The sequence below is a fragment of the Phyllobates terribilis genome, unplaced genomic scaffold, assembly GCF_046119375.1.
Source record: "Phyllobates terribilis strain yellow unplaced genomic scaffold, ASM4611937v1 Scaffold_11__3_contigs__length_659146591, whole genome shotgun sequence".
NCBI classification, from domain to species: Eukaryota; Metazoa; Chordata; class Amphibia; order Anura; family Dendrobatidae; genus Phyllobates; species Phyllobates terribilis.
The window spans coordinates 212,401,160-212,427,435 of record NW_027362771.1 but is presented as its reverse complement, the minus strand read 5'-3'; the positions used below and the strand labels follow the sequence as shown (position 1 = coordinate 212,427,435).

The window sequence follows — 26,276 nt, the reverse complement described above, 5'->3', positions numbered from 1 at the left end:
TCTCCGTTACTTACATCCCTGGTACTAAGAATGTTAAGGCGGATGCCTTGTCTCGCAGTTTTTCTCCCATAGTCGGTGCTGAGAAAGAGGAGAACATTTTACAAGAAGGTGTTGTGATAGCTGCTTTGGACTCCGTTTTGGAAAATGAGATTCTTAAAGCACAGGAGAATGCCCCTACTAACACTCCTCATGGGAGGTTGTTTGTGCCTGGGACCTTTAGGAGAGATTTGTTTGTTGAGTGTCACGAATCTCGGTTGGCAGGTCATCCCGGAATCTCTGAGACCAAGAGACTGGTGGGTCGCAGTTTTTGGTGGCCTGGATGGCAGAAGGAAGTCATTAAGTGGGTGCGTCAATGTACTATATGTGCTAGATCTAAGTCCTCACATACTCCTGCTGCGGGGTTGCTTTGTCCTTTGGAGGTTCCCAGTGCTCCTTGGACACATTTGGCTATGGACTTTATAACTGACCTTCCCCCCTCTGAGGGTTTTACTGTCATCTGGGTGGTCGTGGACCGTTTTAGCAAGATGTGTCACTTGGTTCCTTTCGTCAAACTGCCCTGCGCTAAAACTCTCGCTAAGGCCTTTGTCAAGGAAATTGTCAGACTTCATGGCGTTCCTACTGACATTGTTTCTGATAGGGGTCCTCAGTTCGTGGCTCGTTTTTGGCGTGCCTTTTGTGATAGGTTGGGAGTTCATTTGTCGTTCTCGTCCGGATATCATCCTGAATCTAATGGCCAGACAGAAAGGAAAAACCAGGATGTTGAGCAGTTCTTGCGTTGTTTTGTGGCAGACAATCAAGAGGGGTGGTCTGAGTTTCTGCCACTTGCTGAATTTGCTCTGAACAATCATACATCTTCTTCTGCTGGTTGTTCGCCTTTTTTTTGTTGTTCTGGGAGACATCCGTCGTTTGGGTCGTTCTCCAAGTTGGGATCTGCCGTGCCTGAGGAGGAGAATTTTTCCGGTGATTTGGAGAGAGTTTGGACGGATGTGCGTGGTAATCTTCAGGAGGCCAACAGAAAATCTAAAGACTACTTTGATAGGAAACGACAGGAGGTTTTGTTCGCTGTTGGTGACATGGTTTGGTTGTCCTCTAGGAATCTGCGGTTGAGGATTCCTTCAAAGAAATTGGGTCCCAAGTTTGTAGGGCCCTTTAAGGTGCTTCAGGTTGTCAACCAATCTGCTGTTAGGTTGGAGGTTCCTACCTCCTGGAGAATTAATCCGGTATTTCATGTCTCTCTGTTGAAAAAAGCTGTTGTATCGGATTGTGACGCCTCTGCCTCTGTTCCTCCGGTGGTGGAGGACGGGGAATATGAAATTTCTCGCATCCTTAACTCTAGACGGTATAGAGGTAGTTTGCAGTATCTTGTGGCCTGGAAAGGTTTCGGTCCCGAGGATAACTCTTGGGTGAGGTCGGATGATGTTTCCGCGTCCAGACTTATCAGAGCGTTTCACAGGAGATTTCCTGATAAGCCTGGTCCTAGGGGATCCGGAGGATCCTCTTAGAAGGGGGGGTACCATTAGAACCTTGCTCTTAGTTTTTTTTTCCTTTGCTGGTCACATGACCTTGTTGGCCTATTTAATCCTGCTCCGCCCTTCTGGCTTTGCTGGACTTCATTGTATATCTACTTTCTAGCTAGCCTGTGCTCTGTGTCTTGCTCTGTTAGTTTGCTTGGTCTACTGACCTCTATGTTCTATATATTTTGTTTGTTCGTCTGTCTGCTACTATTATTGTTAGGAGGTGTCCCATATTCCTCCCAGTCCTTAGTACTTGTAGGGATTCCTTCCCCACATCTATAGGTCTCCGTACAGACTAGCTTAGGACTTTAGCAGGTCTGATCGCAGGATCAGGTTCCCTGTTACATCGTAGGGATTAAGCTGAGTTCTATCGTAGGGACAGATCTCCTCTCTTTCCTTAGCTCTGGTAGCAGAACATAACATTTGGTCAGGCTCTCCAAGATCTACGTACTAAGTTAGAAGTCCGGGAGGCCTTACCTACTGAGCCTACATCATCCACTAGTATGCCCAAAATGCCTCCATTCCGGTTTAATGGTGACCGAAGTCAATTCCGTGGGTTTGTTAACCAATGTATATTATTCTTTGATGTACATGCCTCCTATTACCGGTCTGATAGATCTAAGGTTCTATGTATTATCATGTTGTTGACATCACGGGCACTGGCTTGGGCAAATCCTATGGTTGAAAGTCATGATACCCGTCTAAATAATTTGGATGATTTTCTGACAGCCATGGCACAAATGTTCGACGATCCCAACCGCCGTGCTACCGCTGAATCTGCCTTGCTTTCCTTACGCCAGGGGAAACGTTCAGTCATAGAATATGTTACTGAATTTAAAAGGTTAGTGGTGGACACCAACTGGGATAACAATGCTTTATTGACAATCTTTAGAAAGGGTTTGTCTAGTGCAATCAAGGATGAGCTAGCTCGTTCAGAGTCTCCACAGGAGTTTGAGTTGTTTTTACAACACTGTGTACGTATTGATATCCGTCTAACCGAACGCAGACAAGAAAAATGGGCAGCTGTAAATCGTATCACTAATTTCTCTCTTCCGTCTAGGGAAACCACAGGCAAAAACTTGCGGGAGGCCGAGGAGGTGCCTATGCAGGTGGACTCGCTACAAAAACGTGAGAGTAATGAACGCCGCGAATACCGTCTCCGTGAGCGCTTATGTTTTTATTGTGGCCAATCAGACCATTTCCTTATCAATTGTCCTAAATGTCCCAGGCGACCCAACAAGGTGTTGGCGGTAGTAGGGGATTATGATAACACTGATGCTGAGTCTAAAGTTTCGGAGACCAGTCTACATCTTGATGCTGTTTTTCCCCCTATATTGATGCCGACTTTCTCTAAAGACCAAGGGGAGAAATATTAACATTGTTCTCTTCCTATTCAGATTCAGTGGGAGGGACAGTGGATATCAAGTTCTGCCATGATAGACTCTGGAGCAGGTGGGAATTTCATGGATTCTTCTTTTGCCAGGGAACATGGTATAAAGACGCAACTAAGAGCTTCACCAGTCACTATGGAAACGGTGGATGGTTCCCCATTAGTTTCTGGACCAGTAGATCGGGAGACAGTGCTTCTGGAGTGTAAGATGGAACCAGACCATCAAGAAACACTTTCATTCATGTTAATATCTTCTCCTCATTTTCCTGTAATTTTAGGAATTCCCTGGTTACGGTCACAAAATCCAAACCTCAATTGGGAAACCAAGGAGATATCCTTCCTCCCGAAGTGTAGTCCTACCATCAGTCCAACGGTAGCGGTTCCAGTCACCCAGAACTTGGAAGAGGCAATACAGGTACCCACTCTCCCTCTGGTTTACCAGGAATTCTCGGACGTTTGTGACAAGAGGAAGGCAGAAAAACTTCCCCCACATAGACCGTATGATTGCCCCATAGAATTGCTTCCTGGGGCAGCGATTCCTTTCGGCCATGTTTACCCGCTGGCGTCTCCGGAATTAAAATCATTACGAGAATATATAGATGAGAATTTAGCCAAGGGGTTTATCTGACCATCTTCTTCACCAGCAGGATCCCCTATATTCTTTGTAAAGAAGAAGGATGGGACTCTAAGACCCTGCATAGACTACCGGGAGTTAAATAAGGTAACCATTCGTAACAGGTACCCGTTGCCGCTAATTCCGGAATTGTTGGAAAGAGTTCGCCAGGCCAAAGTATTTACCAAATTAGATCTTCGCGGTGCATATAATCTACTTCGTATACGTCCCGGAGACGAATGGAAGACAGCTTTTAGATGCCGGTATGGACATTATGAATATTTGGTGATGCCATTCGGACTCTGTAACGCTCCTGCTGCTTTTCAATATTTAGCCAACGATATTTTCAGGGATTTATTGGACCAATATGTGGTAATTTACCTGGATGACATTTTGATCTTCTCTGATTCCTTACAGGAACATCGGGAACATGTTAAGACCGTGCTTAGACGTTTGAGAGATAATCATTTGTACATCAAACTCGAAAAGTGTGAATTTCATTGCTCCGAAATCCAATTTTTAGGCTATATTATTTCTCCTCAGGGATTGAATATGGAGTCTAGCAAGATCCAGGCAATCTTAGACTGGCCGGTACAAGGAAACATTAAAGAGGTACAACGATTCATTGGTTTCGCTAACTTTTATAGACGTTTCATCCGAAATTTTTCAGAAGTTGTCCGTCCCATCACTCTCCTCACCAAGAAGGGGAAGAAGTTTGTATGGTCTTCGCAAGCTCAGGGAGCCTTTGATCGCCTCAAGGTTTGTTTTACCACGGCTCCGATATTGATGCATCCGGATCCTGCACTGCCTTTCATCGTGGAGGTGGACGCTTCTGACTGTGCATTGGGAGCTATCCTCTCACAACGTACCGGAGACAAAGGTTTGCTGCACCCGTGTGCCTTCTTTTCTCGTAGGTTATCTTCTGCTGAACTGAACTATGATATTGCAGATAAGGAACTTTTGGCAATTATTTCCGCCTTTAAGGAATGGAGACATCATTTGCAGGGAGCAACTCAACAGGTAGTAGTACTCACGGATCATCGTAATTTGGAATTCCTTAAGTCTGCCAGGTGTCTTTCTCCTCGACAAGCTAGGTGGAGTTTGTTCTTGAACCAGTTTAATTTTATTATTTCGTACCGCCCAGGTTCACGTAATTGGAAAGCTGACGCATTATCCCGAATCCATACGGTGGACTCCGTGCCTGGGACCCCGTCTAAGACCATCTTGTCTGATGCCAATTTCGTAGGAGTGCTCCAGGACCGGGACTTGTGGCAGGAGATCAAGCTGGCCTATGACGGTGACGTATTTCTTGCTGCTCCACTTGACAATGTGAATCTTGTCCTTCGGAATGGTGTTTGGCTTAGAGATCGATGTATTTATGTCCCGGAGGCTGTGAGACTTCGAATTCTCAAATTGGTCCATGACTCTGTATTGGCTGGTCATAGGGGGGTACAGAAGACGCAGGAATCTTTAAGTCGTTTTTTTTGGTGGCCTACCTGTTTGAAAGATGTGAATGACTATGTCCGCTCTTGTGAGGTTTGTGCCCGGTACAAAGTTCCTCGCGTGTCACCTACTGGTCTTCTTAAATCGCTACCTGTACCGTCTCGCCCTTGGGGGTCTATTTCGATGGACTTTATTGTGGAGTTACCCACCTCTGGCGGTAAAAATTCTATTTTGGTGGTAGTAGATCGTTTAACGAAGGCTGCTCATTTCATTCCGTGTACCGGTCTTCCCTCAGCTACAGAGACAGTGGATCTGGTTATCCAGAACGTTTTCCGGCTGCATGGGGTACCAGATGAGATCATTTCTGACCGGGGAATACAATTTACCTCTAGATTCTGGAAAGGATTTTGTTCTGCGCTCCACATTAATGTTTGCTTGTCTTCTGCATACCATCCTCAGACCAACGGGCAGACTGAACGGACAAATCAAACCTTGGAGCAATATCTACGCTGTTACGTCAGTCATTTGCAGGACGATTGGCTGAAGCTACTTCCTTTAGCGGAATTTTCATACAACAACTCTCAGAGCAGTTCTACGAAGGTAACGCCTTTTTTTGCCAATCTGGGATATCATCCAAATATTTTGCCTAGGTCTCCGGTTGCTATTTCGGTACCGGCGGTTGAAGATAGAGTGGCGGTGTTGCAACGTAATCTGGAAGTTTTGAAGGACACCCTGACCGTAGCACAGGAGCGTTACAAGAAGTCGGCCGATAGGTTCCGGAAACCGGCACCTATGTATAAGGTAGGAGACGCGGTTTGGTTGTCTACCAAGAATCTAAGATTGGGTGTTCCTTCGCAGAAACTGGGACAGAAATTCATCGGTCCATTCAAGATCACTGGGATTGTGAGCTCTGTTGCCTGTCGGCTGAAGCTACCACGGACTTTAAAGGTACACCCAGTATTTCATGTTTCTTTATTAAAACCGGTCTCTCCTAACACGTTTCAGGGACGTATCGTATCTCCCCCTCCACCAGTGTTGGTTGATGGTGAAGAGCAATTTGTGGTACAGGATATTGTTGATTCGAGAGTTCATAGGAACCGGCTTCAGTATCTAGTCAGATGGCAAGGTTACTCTCCCGAAAACGATTCTTGGGAACCAGTAAGTAACATCAATGCTCCCCTGAAGGTCGCTCAGTTTCATCAGAGATACCCGGACAAGCCTGGTCCCGGATCGTCCGGAGGCCGTCTTTAGGGGGGAAGTAATGTCAGTATTCCGGGTTTTCTAGGTAACCTTGTGAATGATTTTGCCCTTTCTTAAGATGGAGTTTGCTGTTTTTGTATGCCCTACTTCCTGTTCGTTTGTTTAAAACCCGGCTCAGGTGCTGGCTTCCTTGCTGGAGTATTCTGCTTCCGTTTCCCTTCAGTCCAGCTGCCTTGTCCTACTATTATCTCCCAGATCTCTTGTGTATTTACCAGGTTAATCTTCACGTGTTTCTCAGCAGCAGCAGCAGCAGCAGCAGCGAGCTTCTACCTGTGGCTCTGGACATTCTCTGCATATGTAAGCTACACTCACTGTGTTATCATTAACCTGTTGACTTTGGAATTTAACCCTTGGCTCTTAACCCTTGGCTCACTCTATCGGGTAAGAACTGTGTTTCTGAACTGTGTTGTTGTTTAACCTTTCGTTCACTCCCTCCGGTGAGGGGTGCGGGAACTATTTACTGGAATATTACTTAAATGTGAACTTGCTTCTGGACTTCCCTGAATCTACGCCTCATCTAGGATTAACTTGTGAACTTGTTCTTGGACTTCCCTGTGTCCACGTCACCAGTGTGTCAGACTTTCCTTTTGATCACATTTGTGTGAGGACTCCGTCGTAAGAACATTGCAGACTTTGCTATATAGGTTCCAAAGACTTAATATCGCTGGACTTATTTCATTGTATGTCACTACGGGTTATCTGTATATTGTTTTTGGGTGTTATTGCTGTTGCACAAATACATTATTTGCATTAAAGAAACCCGTCTCTGCTTGTTCATTGCCCCACGCTATCAGAATCCTCGAGTTCCTACAATAGTATTACACTGTGGTGACTGCTGCATGCAATGTTGATCGAAAACAGATCAAACAACTGACAGAATCTATGGATGGAAGGCTGTTGAGTGTCATCATTTTTTGGTTTTTGTTTTTGCATGTCAGAAATGTTTATTTCTAAATTTTGTGCACTGATATTGGTTTACCTGGTGAAAATAAACAAGTGAGATGGGATTATATTTGGTTTTTATTAAGTTACCTAATAATTATGCACAGTAATAGTTACCTGCACAAACAGATATCCTCCTAAGATAGCCAAATCTAAAAAAAAAACACTCCAACTTCCAAAAATATTAAGCTTGGATATTTATGAGTCTTTTGGGTTGATTGCGAGCATAGTTGCTGATCAATAATAAAAATAATCCTCTAAAATACAACTTGCCTAATAATTCTGCACACAGTGTAATGCTAATATTGTAGGTGATTATTATGTGCTCTCTGTACAATGTGTGTGAACTATATGTGCGATATGTGCAATGTACTATTTGCTGTCTGTAGCTGTCATCTGTCTATCACACTCTATCCCTCCATCTATCCCTCCATCTATCCCTCCATCTATCCCTCCATCTATCCCTCCATCTATCCCTCCATCTATCACTCCATCCATCCCTCCATCTATCCCTCCATCTATCTATCTATCTATCTATCTATCCATTCATCTATCCCTCCAGCTATCCATCATTATATTCTATCTAAATTATATTCTATCTAAATATCTTGATTATTGTATCCTAAAAATGATTAAATGTCTGATGTTCACATTGTACTACAATACATTTTTCACTTAAATATAGCAATATATGTGGGAGTTGGAGTCGTGGAGTCGGTGTAAGGGAAATTGAGGAGTCGGAGTCGCAGGTTTGGCTTACTGACTCCACAGCCCTGCCACAAACACACTCCCACTAACACACTCACACAAACACACTCAAACAATCACTCACACTCCCATAAACACACTCACACACTCTCACACAAACACTGTCACACAAACACACTCACACAATCACACTCACATAAACAAACACACTTACATAAACCAACACTCAAATACACACTCACACAAACACTCATACAAACACTCGCTCACACACATTTTTTCACACCAACAGTCACACAGACACACTTACACAAAAACATTCTCACACAAACACACTCTCACACAAATAAACTCACACAAATAAACTCACACAAACACACTCGCACAAATACAACCACTCAAACCCTCTCACACAAACCATCTCACAAACACACAAACACACCCACACAAACACTCTTACACAAACACACAGAAAAACATACACAACACTATCAATGACACACACACTCTCTTTCACACAGGCTCTCTTTCACACACACTCTCACACAAACTCTCACACTCACACAAATACACTCACACAAACACAATCACCCAAACACTCTAACAATCACACCCACAAAAACACTCACACAAACACTTACACACTCTCACACAAACACTCACAAAAAGATACTCTCACACACTCAAACACTCACATAAACACACTCACACAAACATACAGAAACACACACAACACTATCAATGACACACACTCTCTTACACACAGGCTCTCTTTCACACACTCACACAAACACACACACTTACACACTCTCACACGAGCACTCTCACACAAACCCACTCCCATAAACACACTCTCACACAAATACACTCACTCTAACAATCACACCCACAAAAACACACTCACAAAAATACCCACACAAATTCACTCACAAACACACACAATCATACCCACACAAACACTCTCACACAAACACTCTCACACAAACACTCACAGACACACTTACACAAACAAACACTCTCACACAAACACAGAAAAACACACACAACACTATCAATGACACACACTCTCTTACACACAGGCTCTCTTTCACACACACTCCCAATCAAACACTCACACAAACACTCTCACACACTCTCACAAACACTCTCACTCAAACACAATCACTCAAACACTCTCAAAAATACACTGACATAAACTCCCACACAAACACTCACAAAAACATACTCTCACAAACACTCACACACAGACTCACAAACTCACACAAACACACTCACGCAAACACTCGCTCACACATATTTTCTCTCACAAACACTCACAAACACACAGTCACAAACTCTCACACACACTCTCTCACACAAACTCTCACAAGCACTCACAAAACACTCCCACGCAAACACTCAAAAAAACATACTCTCACAAACACTCACACACTCAAACACTCACACAAACACAGTCACACAAACACACTCACTCAAACACTCGCTCACACACAAATATTTTTTCACGCAAACACGCACACTCTCACACAAAAGAAAAGAAGGAAGGACAAAGGGGCGTAAATGGGTGAAACCTGGATGTGAAGGGGTTAAAAGAAACTGGTGGGGCTCACCTTACTAGGTTGTGCACCCCTGCACAACCTCGGACAAGACAAGATGGAGATGCTGATACAGCTCGCACGCCGCAGGATGGCTGTAGACTGGCAGTCACGTGTCCCAGTGTCAACACAGGTCCTGGAGCGATCGCATGCCGCTGGGGGCTCAGACATCACTGGAGGGTTGGATTCCAAGCATCAGCAAGGTCCTGGAGAGACAAGGGGTAAAGGCAAGGTCCTAGAACAATCTCCCAACAATAGGCAGCTCCACCGCAACCCTTAAAGAGGGAAGTAGGAAAAAAGGAAAAAGATTTTTTATTTATTAATCACAACGCGTTTCGGCAGAATTTTTTTTTAATCCCACTTATTTGCCTCATCCTAGCTATTTGGCGCTCCTTCCAAACCGCCTTTTCTTTTTCTTACTCTCACACAAACACTCTCTCACACACTCACATAAACACTCCCACACAAACACAAAAACATACTCTCACAAACACACACACAGACTCACACATTCAAACAAACACTCACACAAACACATTCACACAAACACACTCGCTCAAACACTCGCTCACACACAAAAAAATTCTCACAAACACTCTCACACAAACACTCTCTTACAAACACTTATACACACTCACACAAAAAACACTTACACAAACACTCGCTCACAAAAACACTATCACTGACCTACACACTCACTCTCTTACACACTCTCTTACACATTCTTATATAAAGTCTCTCACACAAACACTATCACTGTACTATTGCCTACTAAAAATGAACTAGTGTAGATCAGGCATAGAGAAAATGCAAGTTTCGCAAATACATATTACAACTATTTTTTATTAGGCAAACATCACATGTAGAGTTTGCAAGATATACCTTCCAGCTACGTTATCTAAATTAGAAGCAAATAGTATGAAGATTACTTCTGCCTAAATGGCAGAAAACACACCTATCTTGGTGATGGATAGGACAGCTTGAGGGGATATGGAGGAGGCTGTTTTTTTGATAGGTGTAATTTAAACATTTTGCTAATAATTTATGGAAAGTTTCAGATTTTTCTAACTATTGAACTCACCTTAATTTAAAACACACCCCAGGTTTAAATAGTAAAAAAATAGGAAAAATACTTTTGCAACTAATTTACATTTCCTGGAGGAGTAAATTTGTGGAGGATTTGATAATACTAACTTCACACACACACTTTTTCATATACTCTATCACACACAAGCACACTCACACAATCACACCCACACAAACATTCTCACACAAGCACACTCACAAACGCACAGTCACAAACACACTCACACAAACACACTCACACAAACACTCTCTTACAAACACTCTCCTAAACACAAACACACTCTCACACAAACCCACTCCCATAAACACACTCTCACACTAATACACTCACACAAAAACAATCACTCACAAACACTCTAAAAAATACACTCACATAAACACTCCCACACAAACACTCACAAAAACATACTCTCACAAACACTCACACACAGACTCACATAAACACAAGCACACTCGCGCAAACACTCGCTGACACACAAATATTTTCTCACACAAACACACTCTCACACAAACTAACAAACACTCACACTCACAAACACAGTCACAAACACTCTCACACAAACACTGTCACACAAACTCTCACATAAACACTCACAAAAACACACTCTCACAGACTCACATAAACACTCCCACACAAACACTCACAAAAACATACTCTCACAAACACTCACACACAGACTCTCACACTCACGCAAACACACTCACACAAACACTCGCTCACAAAAACACTATCACTGACCTGCACACTCACTCTCTTACACACTCACTCTCTTACACATTCTTATATAAACTCTCTCACACAAACACTTTCACACACTGTCATAAACACTGTAACACAAACACACTCACACACACGCAAACAATCACACTCGCATGAACAAACACTCTCACGCAAACACTCTCACGCAAACACTCTCACGCACACACTCTTGCAAATACTCTCACGCGCACACTCTTGCAAACACTCTCACGCACACACTCTTGCAAACACTCTCACACAAACACGCTCACACTCACATAAACAAACACACTCACACAAACACACTTTTACAAACATTCACACTCAATCTCACACCCACACAAACACTCTCACACAAACACTCTCACACAAACACTCTCGCACAAACACTCTCGCACAAACACTCACACTCACAAACACTCTCACACGCTCACACTCACACACAAACATGCTCACACTCACATAAGCATAAACACTTACTTTACCGTTCAAAAGTTTGGGGTCATTGAGAAATTTCATTATTTTTGAAAGAAAAGACCTTTTTTTTTTCAATGAAGCTAACATTAAATGAATCAGAAATACACTCTATACATTGTTAATGTGGTAAATGACTATTCTAGCTGCAAACGTCTTGTTTTTTTGCAATATCTACATAGGTGTATAGAGGCCCATTTCCAACAACCTCCACTCCAGTGTTTTAATGGTACATTGTGTTTGCTAACTGTCTAAGAAAGCTAATGGATGTTTAGAAAACCCTATAAAACCCTTGCACAAGTATGTTAGCCCAGCTGAAAAAGGTTTGGCTGATTTGAGAAACTATAAAATTGACCTTCCTTTGAGCTAGTTGAGAATCTGGAGCATTTACATTTTTTTTCTATGAAACTCTCAAAAACTGAAACTCTCAAAATTTCCAGAAAAAGAGAACTTTCATGTGAAACTCGACAGCCTATATTTGTTCTTAGAAATGAAGGCTATTCCATGCGAGACATTGCCAAGAAACTGAAGATTTCCTACAATGGCGTGTACTACTCCCTTCAGAGGAGAGCACAAAGAGGCTCTCTAACCAGCTTAGAAAGAGAAGTAAACACACTCAAACAAACACTCACATAACCACACTCAGACAAACACTCACATAAATACATTCACACAAACACACACAAACACTCACATAAACATTCGTACTCAAACAAACTCACACAAACACAATCACTATCACTCACACACTCACATAAACAAACACTCACATAAACATTCTTACACAAACACACTCATGTAAACACACTCACATAAACAAACACACTCACATAAAACACACAAACACACTCTTGCACAACACACTCACAAACACTCTTACACAGGCAAAAAAAATACTCACAAACGCTTACAAACACACTCACACTCACACAAATAACTACACTCACAAATACTCACATAAACAAACACTCACACAAACACTCACTCAGACACATGCTCACACCAACACTCTCACATAAACAAAGTCACATAAATACGCAAACACACACACTTACATAAACACACTGGCACAATCACTCTCACACAGACACTCACACAAACACTCATATAAACAAGCACTCACATAAACATTCTTACACAAGCACACTCACATAAATACTCTCACACACACTAACACAAACATACACAAACATGCTCAAACTCATGCACACACACTCACAAATACTCGCTCACAAAAACACTCACTGACCTACACACTCTATCTTACACACTCTCTCTCTTACACATTCTTCTATAAACTCTCACACAAACACTTTCACACACAAACAATCACACTCAAACACTCTCACATAAACACTCTCACATAAACACTCTCACGCAAGCACTCTCACGCAAGCACTCTCAGGCAAACACTCTCACACAAACACTCTCACGCAAACACTCTCACGCAAACACTCTCACAAAAACACGCTCGTACAAATACACTCACAAACACGCTCACACAAACACACAAATACAATACAAAATCACTCACACACTCACACAATTACTCACATAAACAAACACACTCACATAAACACTTATAGAAACAAACACACACTCCCAAACACACACTCACACCAACACACTACACAAACACTCACATAAATATACACTCACATGAACGAACAAAAACTCACATGAACGAACAAACACACTCTCACACAAACACTCTCACACAAACACGCCCACATAAATGCACAAGCTCTTACATAAACAGTCACACAAACATTCACACAAATACACGTACACTCACACAAACTCACATAAACACACTCACACCCACATAAACACACACAAGCACGCAAACACTCACATGAACAAACACTCAAAAACATTCTTGCACAAACACACACAAATATTCTCATGTAAACACACTCATGTAAACACACTCACACAAACACACTCTCACACAAACACACTCACACAAACACACTCACACAAACACACTCACAAACACTCACACAAACAAACACACACACAAACATGCGCACTCACACAAACACATTCACAAACACTCACACACAAACACACAACACACACTCACATAAACACTCAAACACACACACAATCACACTCACATAAACACAGTCACACAAAACATTCATACAAACACACTCACACAAAGAGTCACAGAAGCAGACACACTCACACTCACATTCACAAACACACACACACTCACACAAATACATTCACACAAACACACTCACACACAAACCCTCTCACAAAAACATACAGAAACACACAGAAATAAACACACTCCCACAAACACTCACAAATACACTCACACAAACACAATCACTCTCACACAAACACTCACATACAAACACATTCACAAACACACTCACACAAACTCACACAAACATACAAACTCACACTCAGATGAACGAACACACACACTCGTTCACAAACACTCACACAAACACACTCACACAAACATTCACACAAATACACATGCAAACACACACAAATACACTCACACAAACTCACAAACACACACACACACACACTCCCACACCCACACAAACACAAACAAAAACACACTCACATAAACATTCTTACACAAACACTCAAGCACACTCACACAAACACTCACATAAACATATTCACAAATACATTTACACAAACACAAACACTCTCACATACACTTTCACACAGTCACACAAACACTCACAGAAACACACTCACATAAACAAACTCACTCACATAAACATTCTTACACAAAGACTCATGTAAACACTCACATAAAGAAACACACTCACAAAAACACACTTACACAAACATTCGCACACTCAGATCAACACACAAACACACTCACACAAACACACTCACGCAAACAAACCACTCACATAAACATTCTTACACAAACACTCAAACTCACACACACACAAACACAATCACTCACACAAATACACTCACATAAACAGACTCTCACACAAGCACAATCACACAAACATGCGCACACTCATAAACACTCACATAAACACACAAATACATTCACACAAACATACTTTCACACACACTCAAACAAACACACTCACACAAACACACTCACACAAACACACTCACTCAAACACACTCACAAACACACTCACAAACACACTCACAAACATTCTTACACAAACACACTCACGTAAACACACTCACATAAACAAACACTCACAAACACACTCACACAAACATGCGCACTCACATACTCACCAAAACACACACAAAAAACACTCACATAAGCAAACACTCATAAACATTCTTACACAAACACACTCATGTAAACACACCCACATAAACACTCTCACAAACACACTCACACAAACATGCACACTCACATACTCACACAAACACACTCGCAAACACACTAACAAACACATTCACACAAACACACAATCACTCACATACAAACACTCACATACAAACACACTCACAAACACACTCACATAAACATACAAACTCACATACTCGCTCACAAACACTCTCACACAAGCACACTCACACAAACACTCTCACTTAAATGTACAAACTTATATTAATAAACACTCACACAAACATTCACACAAATACATTCACACAAATACACGTACAAACACACTCACCCAAACTCACATAGACACGCTCTCACACCCACACACTCTCACACCCACACAAACACTCACAAACAAGCACATGAACAAATGCACTCATATAAATATTCTTGCAAAAACACACTCAAACACACTCACACAAACACACTCACACTCAAATAAGTGCACAAAAACACTCACATAAACACACTCAAATACATTCACACAAACACACTTTCACACAAACACACTCATAAACATTCTTACACAAACACACTCTCACACACACTCTCACACAAACACACTCATAGAAACACACAGAAACATTCTTACACAAACACACTCATGTAAACACACTTACATAAACAAACACACTCACAAAAACACACAAACACTCACAAACAAACACATAAACACTCATACAAATACACTCACACCCAAACACACACTCACATAAACAAACATTCACATAAACATTCTTAAACAGACAAACTCAAACACTCACACAAATACACTCACACACAATCACAAACACACTCACACAAACAATCAAAAACGCACTCTCTCACAAGCATGCGCACACTCACAAACACACCCATATAAACACACAAATACATACACACACTCTCACACAAACACTTACACATACACACTCACAAAAACACATTTACATAAATAAACACACAAACACACTCTCACAAACACTATCACAAACAGACTCACACAAACATGCGCACTGACATACTCACACAAACAATCACATAAACACACTCTCAAAAACACACTTACATAAACAAACACACTCTCACAAACACACTGTCACAAACACAATCTCACAGACTCACAGACTCACACAATCATACAAATACACTCACAAACACTCACACACAAACACTAACACTCTCACACACAACACTCACACACTCTCACATAAACACACAAACACACAATCACACTCATATTAACACACTCATACAAACACACTCACACAAAGACTCACACATTCACACACTCACATAAACACACTCAAACACTCACATTCACATAAACAAACACATTCACAAACACACACAAACACTCATACAAACCCTCTCACAAAAACACTCACAGAAACAAACACACTCGCAAACACATTCCCTCAAAGACTCGCTCACACACACACAAATATTTTCTCTTATAAACACACCCACTCACACAAACACACTTGCTCACAAAAACAATATCAATGTCCTACACACTCACTCTCTTACACATTCTTATATAAACTGACACAAACACTATCACTGTACTACTGCCTACTAAAAAAATGAACTAGTGTAGATCAGGCATAGAGAAAATGCAAGTTTCGCAAATACATATTACAACTATTTTTTAATAGGCAAACCTCACATGTAGAGTTTGCAAGATATACCTTCCAACTACTTTATCTAAATTAGAAGCTAACTGTTTGTCGATTACTTTTGCCTAAATGGCAGAAAATGCACCTATCTTGGTGATGGATAGGACAGCTTGAGGGGATATGGAGGAGGCTGTTTTTTTGATAGGTGTAATTTAAGCATTTTGCTAATAAGTTCTGGAAAGTATCAGATTTTTCTAACGATTGAACTCACCTTAATTTAAAACACACCCCAGGATTAGATAGTAAAAAAATAAGAAAAATACTTTTGCAACTAATTTACATTTCTAATTGGACAGTTTCAAATATTTGGGGGTTTACCTGGATAGCAAGCTAGACTGGAAGTGCCACATGGAGAAGGTCTACAAGAAGGGGATGAGTAGATTGTACTTCCTAAGGAAGTTAAGGTCGTTTAATGTGTGTGGCAAAATGCTTGAGGTGTTCTACCAATCCATTGTGGCTAGTGCCACCTTTGCGGCAATAATTTGCTGGGGTAACAGTGTGCGTGTTGCTGACGCCAACAAGCTCAACAAACTTATCAAGAAGGCTAGCGCGACGGTGTGCCTACAGCTTGGGACTTTTGAAGAGGTGGTAGAGGATAGGATTAAGAAGAAGTGCAGAGCTATAATGGGCAACAACACACACCCGCTTTATGAACTGTTTGCGAAACAGAAGAGCACATTCAGCAATCGCCTAATACAACTAAGGTGTAAAAAGGAAAAATACAGGAGATCGTTTGTTCCAACAGCTATGGGGGTGTTTAACAAATGTCTGAAAAGCAATGTCTAAAGCATTCCAAATGTTATGTTATCATATGTGTCATGTTCGAGATCTGTGTTCTGCTGCAGTGATGCCGCAATTTCCTCCGGGATAAAAATAAAGTATATCTTATCTTATATCTTATCTTATTTCCTGGAGGTGTAAATTTGTGGAGGATTTGATAATACTAACTTCACACACACACTTTGGCACAAACACACTCATACAAACAGTCACACAAACACTCACATAAACAAACACACTCACAGAAACACTCACATAAACAAACACATTCACAAAAACACACTCCCACAAACACACTCATACAAACACACTCATACAAACACACTCACATTCCCATAAACACACACTCTCACACAAACACTGTCACACAAACACACTCACACAATCACACTCAAATAAACAAACACACATAAAAACAATCACACAAATACACACTCACACAAACACTCATACAAACACTCGCTCACACACATTTTTCACTCTCACACACAACACACTCACACAAACGCTCACACAAATACTCTTGCACAGACACACTTACACAAAAACATTCTCACACAAACACACTCACACAAATAAACTCACACAAACACACTCACACAAATACAACCACTCAAACCCTCACACAAACCCTCTCACACAAACCCTCTTACAAAAAACCCTCACACAAACACACCCACACAAATACTCTTACACAAATACTCTTACACAAACACTCTTGTAATGCACATGCCCGGACTGACTGGCGTGTGCGTGTTTAGTGATTCCACTGTGCCATGAACCGGAGAGTGCCTGGAGGGGCGTAACTAAGTATCTGCCCGATCCGACCAAGGTCGCACGACGGCATACGACGCCAGTGCACCAGGGAGGAACCGGGCAGAGGGACCAGGTGCTTCTCCAGGTCAGACCCCGGACACGGCTGGGGAATACTGGAACAGGCAGGTTAGGCTGGCACACAGACTGGTGGGTATAGGCAGACACGGCTGGAATACAGACGGGTGGATGCTGGCGAGCACGACTGGTATGCAGGCAGGGAGGTACTGGCTGGTATGACAGGTTGGAGCACAGAGTGGATAGGACCCAGTTCAGACTGGGACTCAGGAACAGAACCGCAGATGCAGCGGACAAACACAGCAGAGTCAGACCGCCCGGAGCGGCGAGCAAGAGCAGAGCAAGACGAGACCGCCAGTAGCGGTGAGCGAGAGTAGAGCAGGACAAGGCCGCCTGGAGCGGTGAGCAAAGGGTCAGAGCAGAGTGAGACTGCCGGAGCAGTGAGCAAAGGAGTCAGAGCGGAGCGAGACTGCCGGAGCAGTGAGCAAAGGGTCAGAGCAGAGCGAGACTGCCGGAGCAGTGAGCAAAGGGTCAGAGCAGAGCGAGACTGCCGGAGCAGTGAGCAAAGGGTCAGAGCAGATCGAGACTGCCTGAGCAGTGAGCAAAGGGTCAGAGCAGAGCGAGACTGCCGGAGCAGTGAGCAAAGAGTCAGAGCAGAGCAAGACTGCCGGAGCAGTGAGCAAAGGGTCAGAGCAGAGTGAGACTGCCGGAGCAGTGAGCAAAGGGTCAGAGCAGAGCAAGACTGCCGGAGCAGTGAGCAAAGGGTCAGAGCGGAGCGAGACTGCCGGAGCAGTGAGCAAAGGGTCAGAGCGGAACGAGACTGCCGAAGCAGTGAGCAAAGGGTCAGAGCGGAACGAGACTGCCGGAGCAGTGAGCAAAGGGTCAGAGCGGAGCGAGACTGCCGGAGCAGTGAGCAAAGGGTCAGAGCGGAGCAAGACTGCCGGAGCAGTGAGCAAAGGGTCAGAGCGGAGCAAGACTGCCGGAGCAGTGAGCAAAGGGTCAGAGCAGGCCAGAACCGCCGGAGCGGTGAGCAAGGCAGAGCAGGCTAGAACCGCCGGAGCGGTGAGCAAGGCAGAGCAGTCTAGAACCGCCGGAGCGGTGAGCAAGGCACAGCAGGCTAGAACCGCCGGAGCGGTGAGCAAGGCAGAGCAGGGGGGACAGGGCTCTGTTCACACGGAACAGACAGGAAGGGAAAGGCAGAACCAGATACCCACAGGGTACTTGCAGTGAAGTAGCGAGTGGACCACAAACTCACAAACGGAAGTACAGTGACAACGAGCAGGAGTTAGGTACGAGTTCAGACTCTGCAGAAAAAGGGAAGGTACGGACATAGAGAAAAACAGGAAACAGGCTAGGAGAGTATTCAGACAAGAACAGACACAGCAGCAAGATACAGGAGCGGGTCTAGGTATGCGGCCCCTAGAAGGCAGAACGAACAGGCTAGGAGCGTGTTCAGACAGGAACAGGCAAGATACAGGAACGGGTCTAGGTATGCTGCACCTGGAAGGCGGAAAGAACAGGCCAGGAGCGAGTTCACACTGGCCTGGAAATACAGCCTCCAGGATAGCCAGAAGACAACAGGCTAGAAGATAGTTCAGACAGGACACAGTTCAGACACGGGAACTGATACCGCAAGGCAGGAAACATAGACAGGACCTGGCACATCAGTGACTAGACGCCAACTGACAGAACACAATGCTCAGGCAGGGATTCCAGGGAGGAGCTGGGTTAAATACCAGGTGACAGACAGCAATAGGCTGAGGACGCACAAGGGGTGTGCCTGCAGCAGGTACAAAAAGCAGGAAGTGATCGGGCGCCGCCCTTAAGCAGCAGAAGCAGAGGCAAGCAGACAGCATGGAGGGAAGCCAGGCTAGCAGACTGGACTGGAGATCAAGTGCACGCTCTTGCACAGTGGGAGATGGACCACTATGCAAGGATGCCGCCAGGTATGTTACAGCTCTTACACAAACACTCTTACACAAACACAGAAAAACATACACAACACTATCAATGACACACACTCTCTTTCACACACACTCTCACACAAACACACACACTTACACAAATACACTCACACAAACACAATCACCCAAACACTCTTAACAATCACACCCACAAAAACACACTCACACAAGCACACACACACTCACAAAAACACACTCACATAAACACTCCCACACAAACACTCCCAAAAACATACTCACAAACACACACAGACTCAAACACTCACACAAACAGTCACACAAATATTTTCTCACACAAACATTCACACTCTCACACAAACACACACACTTACACTCTCACACAAACACTCTCACACAAACACACAGAAAAACACACACAACACTATCAATGACACACACACTCTTACACACAGGCTCTCACTCACAAACACTCACACAAACCCACTCCCATAAACACACTCTCACACAAATACACTCACAAAAACACAATCACTCACTCTAGCAATCACACCCACAAAAACACGCCCACACAAATTCACTCACAAACACACACAATCACACCCACACAAACAGTCTCACACAAACACACACACACTTACACAAACACATGTACACAAACACTCCAACAAACACTCTCACACAAACACACAGAAAAACACACACAACACTATCAATGACACACACTCTCTTACACGCAGGCTCTCTTTCACACATACTCCCAATCAAACACTCTCACACAAACACTCAAACATACTCTCACACACAAGCACACTCACACAATCACACCCACACAAACATTCTCACACAAGCACACTCACAAACACTCACACAAACACTCTCACACACAAAGGTGATCACCCGATGAAGGCGTTTTTTTCTGCCGAAACGCGTTGTGATTAATAAATAAAAAAATGTAATCCCACTTATTTGCCTCATCCTAGCTATTTGGCTCTCCTTCCAAACTGCCTTTTCTTTTTCTTTTTCCTTGTTACTCTCACACAAACTCGCACACACTTACACACTCTCACACAAACACTCTCACACACAAACACAAACACTCCCACACAAACACTCACAGAAACATACTCTGACAAACACACACAGACTCACACATTCAAACACTCACACAAACACAATCACGCAAACACTCGCTCACACAAATATTTTCTCACAAACACTCTCACACAAACACTTATAACCACTCACACAAAAAAACACTTACACAAACACTTGCTCACAAAAACACTATCACTGACCTACACACTCTCTTACACACTCACTCTCTTACACATTCTTATATAAACTCTCTCACACAAACACTATCACTGTACTATTTCCTACTAAAAATGAACTAGCATAGATCAGGCAAAGTGAAAATGCAAGTTTCGCAAATACATATTACAACTATTTTTTAATAGGCAAACATCACATGAAGCGTTTGTATGAGATACCTTCCAGCTACTTTATCTAAATTAGAAGCAAATTGTTTGCAGATTACTTCTGCCTAAATGGCAGAAAACGCATCTATCTTGGTGATGGATAGGACAGTTTGAGGAGATATGGAGGAGGCTGTTTTTTTGATAGGTGTAATTTAAACATTTTGCTAATAATTTATGGAAAGTTTCAGATTTTTCTAACTATTGAACTCACCTTAATTTAAAACACACCCCAGGTTTAAATAGTAAAAAAATAAGAAAAATACTTTTGCAACTAATTTACATTTCCTGGAGGAGTAAATTTGTGGAGGATTTGATAATACTAACTTCACACACACACTTTTTCATATACTCTATCACACACAAGCACACTCACACAATCACACCCACACAAACATTCTCACACAAGTACACTCACAAATACATTCACACACAAGCACACACACAAACACTCTCACACAAACACTCACACAAACACTCTCTCACAAAAACACACTCTCACACACTCACATAAACACTCCCACACAAACACTCACAAAAACATACTCTCACAAACACTCACACACAGACTCTCACACTCACGCAAGTACACTCACACAAACACTCGCTCACAAAAACACTATTACTGACCTACACACTCACTCTCTTACACACTCACTCTCTTACACATTCTTATATAAACTCTCACTCAAACACTTTCACACACTGTCACAGAAACACTAACACAAAAACACGCAAACAATCACACTCGCATAAACAAACACTCTCACGCAAACACTCTCACGCAAACACTCTCACAAAAACACACAAATACACTCACAAACACACTCACACAATCGATCACACAAACACACAAATACACTCACAAAATCACTCACACAATCACTCTCACACAAACACACTCACATACAAACACACTCACACAAACACTTATAGAAACAAACTTACACACTCAGTCAAACACACTTGCACAAACACACTACACAAACACTCACATAAACATACAAACTCACAAGAACGAACAAACGCACTCACATAAACACTCACACAAATGCGCCCACATAAATGCACAAACTCTTACATAAACACAGTCACACAAACATTCACACAAACAGTCTCACACAAACACTCACTCAAACACACAAACGAACAAACACACTCACAAACATTCTTGCACAAACACACACAAATATACTCACGTAAACACACTCAAACAAACACACTCACACAAATACACTCACATAACCAAACACACTCACATAAACATTCTTACACAAACACACTCACACAATCTCACGTAAACACTCACATAAACACATTCACAAACACTCTCACATAAACACACTCTCATAAACACACTCACACAAAACACTCATGCAAACACACTCACACAAAGACTCACAGAAACAAACACACTCACATTCACAAACACACACACTCACACAAATACATTAACACAGACACACTCACATGGAAACACAAACACTCACACAAACACAAACACTCACACAAACACAAACACTCACACAAACACACACTCTCACACAAACACACTCACACAAACACTCTCACACAAACACTCTCAAAAATACACTCACATAAACACTCCCACACAAACACTCACAAAAACACTCTTACAAACACTCACACACAGACTCACAAACTCACACAAACACACTCACGCAAATACTCGCTCACACAAATATTTTCTCACACAAACACTCACACACACTCACACTCACAAACACAGTCACAAACACACAGTCACAAACACTCACACACTCTCTCACACAAACACTCTCTCACACAAACACTCTCTCACACAAACTCTCACAAACACTCCCACACAAACTCTCACATAAACACTCCCACACAAACACTCACACAAACATACTCTCACAAACACTCAAACACTCGGTCACACACAAATATTTTCTCACACAAACACACACACTCTCACACAAAAGAAAAGAAGAAAGGACAAATGGGCGAAACCTGGATATGAAGGGGTTAAAATAAACTGGTGGGGCTCACCTTACTAGGTTGTGCACCCCTGCATAACCTCGGACAAGACAAGAGGGAGATGCTGACACAGCTCGCACGCCGCAGGAGAGCTGTAGACGAGCAGTCACGTGTCCCAGTGTCAACACAGGTCCTGGAGCGATTGCATGCCGCTGGCAGCTCACACACCACTGCAGGGTTGGATTCCAGAGGTCATGTGACCAAGCATCAGCAAGGTCCTGGAGAGACAAGGGGTAAAGGCAAGGTCCTAGAAAAATCTCCTAACAATAGGCAGCTCCACCACAACCCTTAAAGAGGGAAGTAAGCAACAAGGAAAAAGAAAAAGAAAAGGTGGTTTGGATGGAGCGCCAAATAGCTAGGATGAGGCAAATAAGTGGGATTAAAAATTTTTTATTTATTAATCACAACGCGTTTCGGCGGAAAAAACGCCTTCATCGGGTGATCACCTTCCAAACCGCCTTTTCTCTTTCCTTGTTACTTTCACACAAACACTCACACACAAACACTCTCACACACACACTCTCACACAAACACTCTCACACAAACACTCTCAAACAAACACTCTCTCACACAAACACTCACAAAAACATACTCTCACAAACACACACAGACTCACACATTCAAATAAACACACACAAACACACTCACACAAACACTTGCTCACACACAAATATTTTCTCACAAACACTCTCACACAAACACTCTCTTACAAACACTTATACACACTCGCACAAAAAAATACTTACACAAACACTCGCTCACAAAAACACTATCACTGACCTACACACTCACTCTCTTACACACTCACTCTCTTACACATTCTCATATAAACTCTCTCACACAAACACTATCACTGTACTATTGCCTACTAAAAATGAACTAGTGTAGATCAGGCATAGAGAAAATGCAAGTTTCGCAAATACATATTACAACTATTTTTTATTAGGCAAACATCACATGTAGCGTTTGCAAGATATACCTTCCATCTACGTTATCTAAATTAGAAGCAAATAGTTTGAAGATTACTTCTGCCTAAATGGCAGAAAACACACCTATCTTGGTGGTGGATAGGACAGCTTGAGGGGATATGGAGGAGGCTGTTTTTTTGATAGGTGTAATTGAAACATTTTGTTAATAATTTATGGAAAGTTTCAGATTTTTCTAACTATTGAACTCACCTTAATTTAAAACACACCCCAGGTTTAAATAGTAAAAAAATAGGAAAAATACTTTTGCAACTAATTTACATTTCCTGGAGGAGTAAATTTTTGGAGGATTTGATAATACTAACTTCACACACACACTTTTTCACATACTCTTTCACACACAAACACACTCACACAATCACACCCACACAAAAATCCTCACACAAGCACACTCACAAACACATTCACACTCACACAAACACTCTCACACAAACACTCTCACACAAATACTCTCACACAAACACGCTCACACTCACATAAACAAATACACTCACACAAACACACTTTTACAAACAATCACACAAACATTCGAACACTCACACAAACATTCACACACAAACACTCTCACACAAACACACTCACACAAACACGCTCACACTCTCACAAACACAGTCACAAACACTCACACAAACACGCTCTCACACAAACACGATCTCACACAAACATGCTCACACTCACATAAACAGAAACACTTACATTACCGTTCAAAAGTTTGGAGTCATTTAGAAATTTCATTATTTTTATAACAAAAGCACATTTTTTTTCAATGAAGCTAACATTAAATGAATCAGAAATACACTCTATACATTGTTAATGTGGTAAATGACTATTCTAGCTGCAAACGTCTTTTTTTGCAATATCTACATAAGTGTATAGAGGCCCATTTCCAACAACCTCCACTCCAGTGTTTTAATGGTACACTGTGTTTACTAACTGTCTAAGAAGGCTAATGGATGTTTTGAAAACCTTATAAAACCCTTGCACAAGTATGTTAGCCCAGCTGAAAAAGGTTTGGCTGATTTGAGAAACTATAAAATTGACCTTCCTTTGAGCTAGTTGAGAATCTGGAGCATTACATTTTTTGTTCTATGAAACTCTCAAAAACTGAAACTCTCAAAATGGCCAGAAAAAGAGAACTTTCATGTGAAACTCGACAGTCTATACTTGTTCTTAGAAATGAAGGCTATTCCATGCGTGACATTGCCAAGAAACTGAAGATTTCCTACAACGGCGTGTACTACTCCCTTCAGAGAAGAGCACAAAGAGGCTCTCTAACCAGAGTAGAAAGAGAAGTAAACACACTCAAACAAACATTCACATAAACACACTCACACAAACACTCACATAATTCCATTCACACAAACACAACCAACACAAACACTCACATAAACCTTCTTACACAAACACACTCAAACACTCTCACACAAACACAATCACTATCACTCACACAAACACACACACTCATATAAACAAACACTCACATAAACATTCTTACACA

The 26,276-nt window shown here is 42.2% G+C and overlaps 1 protein-coding gene across 1 annotated transcript in view; it reads right to left on the bottom strand.

Annotated features, from left to right (window-relative positions):
- Positions 1-23,910, bottom strand: part of PPHLN1 (periphilin 1) — a 260,154-nt gene extending 236,244 nt beyond the window's left edge. The window contains exons 1-2 of the mRNA XM_073652019.1: positions 23,805-23,910; positions 9,481-9,671 (exon numbers count right to left, since the gene is read on the bottom strand). The gene's annotated coding sequence lies outside the window, so the exon portion shown is untranslated. The remainder of the gene's footprint in view (positions 1-9,480; positions 9,672-23,804) is intronic.
- Between the last annotated feature and the right edge of the window lie 2,366 nt (positions 23,911-26,276).